We start from the raw sequence: 9,462 nt of genomic DNA on the forward strand, positions 1-9,462 counted from the left end.
AACATCGGGTTACTAAGCGCAGGGCCGCGCTTAGTAACCCAATGTTTACCCTGGTTCCCATTGTAAATGTAAAAAAAAAACACTTTATACTTACATTCCGGTGTCTGTCACGTCCCCGACGTCAGCTTCCCTGCACTGTGTAAGCACCGGCCGTAAAGCAGAGCGGTGACGTCACCGCTGTGCTCTGCTTTACGGCTGGCCAGCGCTGACAGAGTGCAGGGAAGCTGACGCCGGGGGACGCGACAGACACCGGAATGTAAGTATGTAGTGTTTTTTTTTTACATTTACAATGGTAACCAGGGTAAATATCGGGTTACTAAGGCTGGTTTCACACTTGTGTTTTGATCTGCAGCGTTTGTACCGCAAAAAACGCATGCATTTGTTTACCTATTTTTAACATTAAGAACGCATGCGTTTTTTTTACACGTGTTTGGTCGCGTTTAACGACGCATGCGTTTTTTGCTGCATGCGTTCATTTGCAGAAATGCAACATGTAGTAATTTTCAGAGGCGTTTTTTTGACGCATAAAAACGCATGCGTTTGTTTGCGTTTTTTGCGTCAAAAAATGCATTGGAGTCTATGGAAACGCATGCGCTTTTTACATACATGCGTTTGCATGCGTTTTTGAACGCATGCGTTTCAAATAAGATAAGCATGTCTAGACACTGATAAGCCACCCCCTAGCATCAAGGTGATAAAAGGGAGTTTGGGGGAAGTTTCAGGACACTTCTCATCAGACTCTCAAGAAGACAAGACACTGTCAGGCTGCATTTTGGAGGACAAGACCCAGATCAATGTGAGTATATCCTAACTAATGCCTTTATTTTCAAATTTTTGGCTCTACATGTCCTAATTTCTTCCATTTCTTTTTTCTACATGCATCAGAATGTCTTCTTCGGAGTCTTCATCTGGTGAGGAGTTTCAGCCACGTCAGTCGGAAGTGGAGCATGTCAGTGAGGTGAGTATTTGCCTCGTCAGCTTGGTAGGTATTCACTGTCACATCGACACATGTGACAATTTGATTTTTCCTTTCTTTTAGAGCACTTCTACTGAGGCAGAGACAGGGCAGGAGCAGCGGAGTCAAGGTCCGGTGGGAAGACGGCAGCGGGTATGTATACAAGGCTGACTGTCCTCATAGTAATATTCTTGAATCTTCCTTTCTTTAACCTTGAATTTCTTTAAATTTTTCTTCTGGAATCCTTCTGTATGTTGACTTTCATATTCATGCCATTTCTCATCATCTGTTATCTTTCTTTTCCTTATGTGATTGAGCAAACTTTAATGACTTTCTTTTAATTTTAGGTTTCACGACGGGACGATGACCGTATCGACAACGACCTCCTGATAACCCTGGTCCAGGAGTGAGTTCCGTTGTGGGACAGCCGGGATCCACTGCATTCAATGAACAGCACGCTCCGCCGTTTATGGAATGAGGTGGCCCAAGCGTTGTGGGATGGCTGGGACAATGCCCCGCCATGGGTCCGTAATGCATTTGGTAAGTATTGCACTGCAGTGTGAAGCAGCAGAGACCTTGGCCGTGCTCTTTTGACTGTGTGTGATGAAAGAAACTCTTCGGAGTTTCTTTCATCACACACAGTTGTCTTTGCACGGCAAAAAGTCCATTTACTGACCATAATTTTTTTTTTTTTAACAGTGGACAAAGTAAGAACACGTTGGCGTTCCATGAAGGACTGCTTCAACAAGGACCTGCGCTAAGAGAGTCGTGCTGCCAGTGGTTCAGAAGCAAGGATCAGACTGTACAAATACCATTGCCTGTCATTTTTAAGACCGGTCCTTCTCCAGAGAACGTAAGTTTTTCTCACATGCTTTCGGTTGTATTGCATTGACATAATATGTATTTTCAAATTCCACAGGATTTAGCGTCTGGTTAATTTTTGGTATTAATTTTCTGTTTCCTTTTTTCACAGCACACACAGCACGACTGTCGCCCCAGGTTCTGGAGCAGTGCTTCAGCCGGCAGCCACGGACCCATCCCAGCCATCTAGCAGCGCAGCAGCAGGTGGGCCTTCCACACTAACTGGAGACCAGGGAGCTGGCCCATCAGGTCTTCCCCTTTCGCAGTCCTCTTCCACTGCACCCTTTTTTTCGGGCTCATCCCGGCAGCGACAGAGGGCTTTGGACAGGTCACTCATGCCCGAGTTTTTGCACTTGAGCTCGGTTTTGCACAAAGCAATCAAGGCTTTAGGTGACCGAATGGATGTGTCTCATAACCTCTTGAATTGCCGTATCCAGGAGGTCACCAAAAGCCTTGATCAAGTGAAAGCCGACATCCAGCGGCCAGCTCATCATTTTTTCAACCAAATTGAGCAGGGCATGTCGGAACACCTTAGCCCTGATCTCCAGCTCAGTGTGATGCAGGCCTGCAATGCTGCTTTTGTGCAGGCTATGCAGCAGAGTCGGAATTTACAGCAGACAGTGGCGGCATATCCAACTGTGCCGTCACTGTCACGATTAACCTCCATGCCGACCTCTGCTGCATACCACTGCACGGCCACCTCAATTCCTTCCACAGGTGGACTCCACTACAGCGCCAACACTATGACGAGTGCAGTTGGACATCCCACCGCCACCACCGTGACAACCGCTGCTCTGGCTTGGACCTCCTCCACTGACACCACGATGCAGCAGGACCCTGGCGTGGCTTTTCAGACCGGCCCCACCCTGATGCAGCATGACCCAGGCATGGCTTTCCGGCCAGGACCCACCCTGATGCAGCAGGACCCAGGCATGGCTTATCGGACCGGCCCCCCCGATGCAGCAGAACCCAGGCATGGCTAATTGGACCGCCTTCCCCCGATGCAGCAGGACCCAGGCATGGCTTATCGGACCGGCCCCCCGATGCAGCCGGACACAGACATGGATCGGATCGCCCCTCCGATGCAGCAGGACCCAGGCATGGCTTATCGGACCACCCCCCCGATGCAGCAGGACCCAGGCATGGCTTATCGGACCAGCCCCCCCGATGCAGCAGGACCCTGGCAGGGCTTTATGTTCCCCCCAACGATGCAGCAGGACCCTGGCAGGGCTTTATGTTCCCCCACCACCACGACGCAGCAGGACTCTGGCGTGGCCGAACGCTCGACAAGCGCAATGGACTGTGAGACAGTGCAGCCGGACCCTGACGTGTCTCCCGCCACCACGCTACAGCATATGAGCCCACCAAGATGTCCCCTTACCAGGCAAAGCCAAACAAAAACTCAGAAAAAAAAAAAAACTCTTAGTATTCCTCCCCATCACCTACCGATGTGTCTGTATTGTCAGTTTTTTCTCACCCTTCCAGTGCGTCTCAAGCCTCTCATGTGTCAAGCCCCATCCCCGAACTTCCAGACCCTTCTAGTTTCATTGCCCCTTCTCCTGCCACCTCTGCATCGTCCACGGTTAGCCAGGCCTCAGTTCTTCACACCCCCCGTTTACATCACTCTACCCCAAGCCGTCGCGGTACAAGCCGTCGCGGTACCAAAAAATAAGTTTTACACTTTGTTAACTAAATAAAAAAAGTTTAATTTGCCACAATTATATTTGGTTCATTGTGTCTATCGCCGCCGGCAACATACACTGTGCGCCAAGAAACTTCGCCGCACACGTATTCTTTGGGCCACAACATATCTCCAGTAGTTAAAAATACAAGACTGCAGCTATATGTGTGTCTTTAGTATAGAGATATGAGGTGGCCCAAAAAATAAAACATTTATTTCCATACTCTCTTTTTGTATATGCCTAGTGTGACAGTACGAAGAGAAAATAGTGGAAATCCAGTTCAGTCCTCTACTGAACAGGTCAGGTGTCCAAAAACTCATGTTAGGACACCTGACCTGTTGAGTTGATAACTGCCTTGTATAACCACCATTTTCTCTTCTTTATACATAATCTATTACACACAAATTGAGGGAACAATGGTTGTCACACGCTACATATCTATGCTCACCTGCCCAGGTGTAAGAAATAGTGAATTCATGAGCCTGTATATGTTTATCATGAATTCATTAATTCTGACACTTGACTTGATGAGTATAGATAGCGTGACAGTGATTGTCTCTCCATTTTGTGTCCAATGGATATATGAGTATAGAGTCTTGACGCAATGACGTCAACAAGCTTACCAATAAATCAACATTGGTTGCCATTATTAGAAGTATGTGGCCAGTGTTTTATATCATTATTTGTAAACCAAAATAGGGAGTGTAACAATAAGAGGTCAATTATGATATTAACATAATAACTAGCACCTCTGCCTCTATCACCCACTCCTGGTTTTGGATTACAAAAAATGATATTAAATACTTATCTACTGCCCGTTTTTGGGCAACCTTGTTTTGGAGAGGAAAAAGATAGGAGACACGGTCAACACAACCAACACTAAAGTTTATTAATTTGAAATATTATTTTCATTGTAGAAACTTACAGGTACAGATAAAGATACAACTGGACATTTACACAACATTGTCCTGCCATGACACCCGTCCAATATCTGAATCAAAATAGGCCGCAAATTGGTCCCGCATGAGACCAACGGCTGCAGTTGACCGCAGCGGGTGATGCTGAAAATCAGGCAGTGGGTGTGCAACTGGTTCATCCAGTTCAATGTGGGGTCACTCCTTAGTAATTATGTAATTGTGGAAAACCACACAGGCTTTGACCACCTCGTCGACTGTTTCCACTTTTAGATTTATGGCTGTTGCAAGAATGCACCATTTAGCAACCAGAATGCCAAAGGTACACTCTACTGTTCTCCGGGCCCTGGTCAGTCTCTAGTTGAAGATCCTTCTAGTGTTGTCCAAGTCCCGACTGGAATATGGCTTCAGTAGATTTTCACACATCTGGAAGGCCTCATCCCCAACCATAACAAATGGCAGCAATGGGCCTTGAGTGTTTGGGAGAGGCTGTGGAGGGGGGAAATTAAAATTGTTGCCATACACACGCCGGCCCATATCCGAGCTCTTGAAAGTCTGGGAATCATTGCCACGGCCAAAAGCTCCAATGTCCATGTTGATGAAGCGACAGTCCGCATCAGCTATTGCCATGAGCACTACAGAAAAATATTTTTTGTAGTTGAAAAACTCCGATCCGGTTCTGGCAGGTTTGATAATGCGGATGTGCTTTCCATCCACCGCTCCTAAACAGTTGGGGAAATCACACACATTCTAAAATTTATCTGCAATTTCACGCCACATGTCCGTGGTGGGTACTGGTATAAACTCCTTACGGAGTACATTCCATAAAGCCCGACAGGTGTTCACAACTATTCCGGACAGGGTGGATATTCCAATCCGGTATTGGAAGTGGAGGGAAGATAAACTCTCCCCTGTGGCAAGAAATCTAGAAGAAAGACACAAACAAAAAACAACATTACTATCTACTCTTTTTATGGTGTGGTTAAAAAAAAAAGAAAAAAAAAAGAGGAAAACACCAAAAAACCATGTCAGAATAAACAAAATTGGGACTGTCATTGGTTTAGATTTTGAACGTACCTTAATGTCACCAGCAGACGTTCCTCGGGTGGAATCGCTCTACGGAGCTGGGTGTCCTGTTGCCGTATGGCTCCTTGGACACGAGACAGCAAATCCCGGAACGATTCTTGCGACATTCTCGTGTACTCCTGGAATTTCTCCGGGTTGGCATTCAGCTCGGCATAGAGCATGTGATAGGCTCCATGGCTCTCACGCACTTCTATTATGGGGTGCCTCCAAATACGCCTATGTTGTCTCCTTCTCCATCTTTCGCGGTTTCGGTCTTGCTCCCAAGCAAAAGCATAGGCCAGAAAAATCTTGAAGCTGAAATCCAGGTTGAAATAAAAGCTCTCCATGCGAAGATCCATCATGACTCAGGAAACAGTAGCAAGCTGTTCAAATTTCAGTACCCCTAGGGTCTATATATAGAGAGCCCATCATATACGCCCTCTCTATTCCCATTGGTGATGTCAGGTTATCTTTTTTTGGCTCCTGTTAAATTTTTGGACATGTGCACAAAAAAACGCAAACGCATGCAAAAACGCTTGTAAACGCAGCGTTGGCACGCGTTTACATGCGTTTTTTCATGCGTTTGCAAACGCGTTTAAAACGCTGCAGATCAAAACGCAAGTGTGAAACCAGCCAAGCGCGGCCCTGCGCTTAGTAACCCGATGTTTACCCTGGTTACAAGTGAACACATTGCTGGATCGGCGTCACACACACCAATTCAGCAATGTCAGCGGGTGATCCAGCGACAAAATAAAGTTCCAGACTTTCATCTCCGACCAGCGATGTCACAGCAGGATCCTGATCTCTGATGCGTGTCCAACACAACGATATCGCTATCCAGGACGCTGCAACGTCACGGATCGCTATCGTTATCGTTCTAAAGTTGCCCAGTGTGAAGGTACCTTTAGGCTAATGCCAGCTCGTGGCCTAGCTCGGCTTGGGCCTGTTACTCTGCTCTCTCAGCCTGTCACTCAGCAAATTCACACTGTCGTTCTTGGTATTGCTAAATAAGCCTTAACCACCCCTTACGATCATCTCTGCTGAATTGCTGGAATGCCATCTGCAGGTGGGGGTTCATGTTACACTTGTTGCTGCTGTGGCTTGCACCCATAGTTGGGACCCCGGTAGCAATCAACGCTGTCCAAGCCTCGGCTCACCTCCCCTTCATCAGGGCTCGGGTGAATGGCTTGCACCGAGTCAGATTGCAACAGTTCTGTAATCATTTTCTGTTTTTACCAGTGGAGTCAATCTGTTTCGTCATACAGTTGGCAGCAAGAACTTGTTTGGTCTGCTGTTTGTACCAGGCCTCCCCAATTGCATCCATAGTTGCCAAACAAAATATAGGACAGAAAAACAAGAGCATGGGAGAGGTGTACATGTACAGTAATGTCCCAAGTACAATTAAATACTGAGTTGGATCCTCAGATCTCTGGACAGAATCACTGCAGGGATCGTGCAAGTTTTTAGTGATAGGAATGATTGCTCGACCAAATCACTATGCTCTATAATCCCACCATTGTTACCAATTTGTCAAGGATATAGCAGGAGGAGTCATGCAGATCTCACCGCTACCACCAATTTGTTAAGGGAACAGCACTCTGCTCTTGTAATTGTCAGGACAATAAGAAATTGACAACAAATTGATAGATGAAGTGATGGTTGCTCTCACTACTAGGCCAATTATTGGGAAACTCACAGTGACTGTACAGTAAATACACCACTGATTCTAACACATGGAATATATATCCCCTGGTATGGTCACTGCCAGCTCCACAATAACCCAAGAAAACTATTAGCTCCCACCTCCAATTGCTTTACAGGCCAATTGAACACCCATTACATATAGCATATGGCTTCAGGGATGCGGTTTATAGAGAAAGAGGATCAAAGCTTTTTTTTAATAATTACATTATTGTAAGTGTTGTTTTTCTTGTTTTACATGCTTTTACCATTATAACCTTCCTCAAATAGCAGAACTTATATATATTGAATGTCAGGTTAAGATTCATGTTCAACCGCTGGTCCAATAAAAACTCCCGTGTGGAAGCAGCAGTACTAACATACTTCCTTATTGCCTTGCATCTTCTCCTTTTTCATATACTGTACTCTGTAAGTGTATGTAGACATAGCTCTTTCCCAAAATATCCTGTTTAAATGGTTTCTTTACTTGTTTGCTTTGAAACATTATTTCTTTGCTTTTTTTTAGAAATGTATAACCTGATAATGTTTTATAACGGACATCTCTATTGAAAACTATGGGACAATATTAATAAATATACTACTAGTGGTCATATTACAGTGACTGAAAAGTTTATATGATCTGTTCTTTTTGTGTAAATTTTCATTACTGGGCTGTAGACCACACTGGTTATCGGGCAACTGGTACTGTCTGCAGGCTTTTTCAAACCCCCCTCAAAAATGTGTCCAGATCCGTATCCTTGTACATGACAAGAAAATGCTCAGGATTGGGTTGAAAGGTGTGAATATTATTAGACTCACAGTTCAGTAGGGTAGATTGCTCCTTCTAGAGTTAGGCTAATGCCAGCTCGTGGCCTAGCTCGGCTTGGGCCTGTTACTCTGCTCTCTCAGCCTGTCACTCAGCAAACTCACACTGTAGTTCTTGGTATTGCTAAATAAGCCTTAACCACCCCTTGCGATCATCTCTGCTGAATTGCAGGAATGCCATCTGCAGGTGGGGGTTCATGTTAAACTTGTTGCTGCTGTGGCTTGCATCCATAAATGGGACATCGGTAGCAATCAACGCTGTCCAGGCCTCGGCTCACCTCCCCTTCATCAGGGCTCGGGTGAATGGCTTGCACCGATTCAGATTGCAACAGTTCTGTAATCATTTTCTGCCTGTTTTTACCGGTGGAGTCAATCTGTTTCGTCATACAGTTGGCAACAAGAACTTCTTTGGTCTGCTGTTTGTACCAGGCCTCCCCAACTGCACCCATAGTTGCCAAGCAAAATATAGGACAGAAAAACAAGAGCGTGGGAGAGGTGTACATGTACAGTAATGTCCCAGGTACAATTAAATACTGAGTTGGATCCTCACATCTCTGCACAGAATCACTGCAGGGATCGTGCAAGTTTATAGTGATAGGAATAATTGCTCGACCAAATCAATATGTTCTATAATCCCACTATTGTCACCAATTTGTAAAGCAGGAGGAGTCATGCAGATCTCACCGCTACCACCAATTTGTTAAGGGAACAGCACTCTGCTCTTGTAATCGTCAGGACAATAAGAAATTGACAACAAATTGATAGATAAAGTGATGGTTGCTTTCACTACTAGGCCAATTATTGAGAAACTCACAGTGATTGTACAGTAAATACACCACTGATTCTAACACATGGAATGTATATTCCCTGGTATGGTCACTGCCAGCTTCACAATAACCCAAGAAAGCTATTAGCTGCCACCAACAATTGCTTTACAGGCCAATTGAACACCCATTACATACAGCATATGGCTTCAGGAATGCAGTTTACAGAGAAAGAGGATCAAAGCTATTAAGTTTAATATGTTTAATCCTAAAAACATATGAAAAGACTGACCATCACTACTTCCTAAACAAAAAACAGGTGTGTACAGATGCTTACTAAGAGTAGCCTGCTTCACATACAACCAACAATATAGCATACAAACATAAAATATATGAAATTAGAATTGCATTACTGCTCTAGGAATTTAAAAAAATTGAGAATACTTAGGGCATAAATTGGCCAATTCATGTGTACTCGTCTGCCATGATAAGGCTGGCATCATGAAATCTGAAGATTACCAAAGGATTTTAGGTCATAATGCATGCCCAGTGTCAGTCAAAAAGCTGAGTTTGTGTCCTCGTCATGGATCTTCCAGCAGGATAAAGATGTAGGATGCTAGCCGGTGCGTAATATGCAGTGACACACAGGAGGAATAGGAAGGGTTAGCAGAGATTTTATGTAACAGAATAATAAATCAAGCAGGGGGTAGTATTGT

The sequence above is a fragment of the Ranitomeya imitator genome, chromosome 3 (genome assembly GCF_032444005.1).
Source record: "Ranitomeya imitator isolate aRanImi1 chromosome 3, aRanImi1.pri, whole genome shotgun sequence".
NCBI lineage: Eukaryota > Metazoa > Chordata > Amphibia > Anura > Dendrobatidae > Ranitomeya > Ranitomeya imitator.